The sequence below is a fragment of the Durio zibethinus genome, chromosome 6, assembly GCF_047325235.1.
Source record: "Durio zibethinus cultivar Kanyao isolate XHJ-2024 chromosome 6, ASM4732523v1, whole genome shotgun sequence".
In the NCBI taxonomy this organism is placed as follows: Eukaryota; Viridiplantae; Streptophyta; class Magnoliopsida; order Malvales; family Malvaceae; genus Durio; species Durio zibethinus.
Window position 1 is genome coordinate 14,127,552 of NC_143167.1, and position 2,182 is coordinate 14,129,733.

At 31.3% G+C, this 2,182-nt stretch overlaps 1 pseudogene; it reads right to left on the reverse strand.

Annotated features, from left to right (window-relative positions):
• Window positions 1–220: 220 nt before the first annotated feature.
• LOC149518445 (uncharacterized) lies at window positions 221–1,252 on the reverse strand (annotated as a pseudogene).
• Between the last annotated feature and the right edge of the window lie 930 nt (window positions 1,253–2,182).

Below are 2,182 nucleotides of genomic sequence, written 5' to 3' on the forward strand. Positions count from 1 at the left end.
AGTACATTAACCAAAAATTTAAAATGTATGGAATTGATGACTATATAGATTTGGAACACTACCATTTGATGAAAGATTTTTTCCACCTTGGTCACTAGCGTGCTCAAGAATCTACTGAATAAAGTAATACAAGTTTTAACACTTAATAATAAGCTAATTTTTATATTAAAAGATATAAATAGTTACTAAATATAATACCTAAACTAGTGGACCATTTAGATTAGTTTCTGGAAATTGTTGTTGCATAAAATTCACTGCTATCATCTGATTTTGTTCCACTACTACTACTACCAGCTAACATAATTACTGGCATATTACTAGTAATTATAGATTTAGTAGTAGCTAGAGCCTCAAGGTTATGACGATCAGCTACACCTAACATCAAATCTTGTTGTACACTATGCAACAAAAAAATACAACAAACTCAAAGACCACATGATTTGCACAAAGCGAGAGAAAGGCAACTATAATGTTACCATTTCAATGACTTCAGAGTCATTCCCATTGAGTACTTCAATATCATATGCTTGAGAATTATTCTACATTTTGATAAATAAAAAGATAGGTTAAAAATTGAAAGAGCATTTACTAATGTCCAAAATTTGATTGAAATTCTAAAACAAACCTTTGCATTAAGCTCCGACCTTTTATTAGCTTCTAACATGAGTCCCAAGAAATTTTTCACTTTTCCCAAAATTGCAATATTTAGAAAGAAGATTTTAGCACTCAACAGTAGCTACTAAAGCTAAAAGAAACACTTTTCTCTAGAGATGTTGAACCTCTGATAATTTCAAAAATTGCCAATTACGTATCGTAAACAAAGTACCAAAAATAGAATACTAGCATTTTATAACTTTTACACTCCTTAAGAGCCTCGAGGCTCAAACAATGATTAGTATCCCATAAGATTACACAGTATAAGTTTTAGACTCTTACAAAATTAAGCAAAAAGATGGAGAATAGTTTACCTTGGCTTTTATACATAGGAGTGATGTTAGGTTTCTTGGTAGGATTAGATTTATGGGTTTCAGATAATGAGTCATTGTTACAAACAAGCAGCACAGATTCTATTGTATTGTTTGAAACCCTCCAAAAACAAAACAAAGTTAGATGATGAAATTTCAATGGATAAGCAAACAAGTGAGTAGAAATTTACATTTGGACAAAATAAGGAAGAAAGCACAGTACCTAAGAGTGATGTAGAGGAAGTCTTGTGCTTAATTCATATGAGATCTTTGCTTGTGCTTCCCATTTTTGCAATTGCCAATGTTGAAATGGAGCTTACCATTGAAGCTTGAATGGTGGTAGAAACGTAACAAATTAGATAGGAAGTTTAGGGATTTGATCGAAAATACAAGAAAGCTAACTTGAAATTTGCAAAAACAAAAGGAAAAAAGTTGAAAATTGACAACAAAATGACTGAAACTTAGGCAGAAAATACAAGGAAAGTGACCCAAAATGATCAAAAATAGATGAAATGAGTCAGGAAAAGTAAAATGAAAAGGGGTCTTTCAAGTTCAAAATTTAAAGGAAATTTAGCAGTGTTTTCTTATAGAAATGCCACAACACTCTTGCCTTTAGCGACGTTTAATTTTAAATGCCATTATTCAAAAACAAAACAATGAGCTACTCCAATGTTTTTAGCAAGGGATTATTCAAGGGTTTTTGGCCAAAAATGGCTTGAATAATCCCCTACCAAAAACACTATAGTAGTTTAGTTAGTTAGAGCATACGACTATTAACCATAAAGTCATAGATTCGGTCCCTCCTTCTAACATTTTGAGGGTTTTTTAAGGTTTTTTTTAAATAAAAAAATACCTTAAATAATCCCTTTAAAACCCTCAAAATGATAGAAAAAAGGATTGAACCTAAGACCTTATGGTTAATAGCTATATGCTCTAATCGACTGAGCTGTTTTAGTATTTTTAGTAGGGGATTATTCAAGGTATTTTTAGCCAAAAATACATTGAATAATCCCCAATAAAAAATTAGAGGGGATTATTCAAGGTGTTTTTAGCCAGCAAACACCTTGAATAATCCCATTCAATTTTTTGTAAAAGATCATTGAAGGTGTTTCTTTCCAAACATCCCTTAAATAATCCAAAAAAAAATGGTCGGAGATTATTCAAGGCATTTTTGGCCAAAATGCCTTGAATAATCTCTTGCCAAAAACATTGAAGCA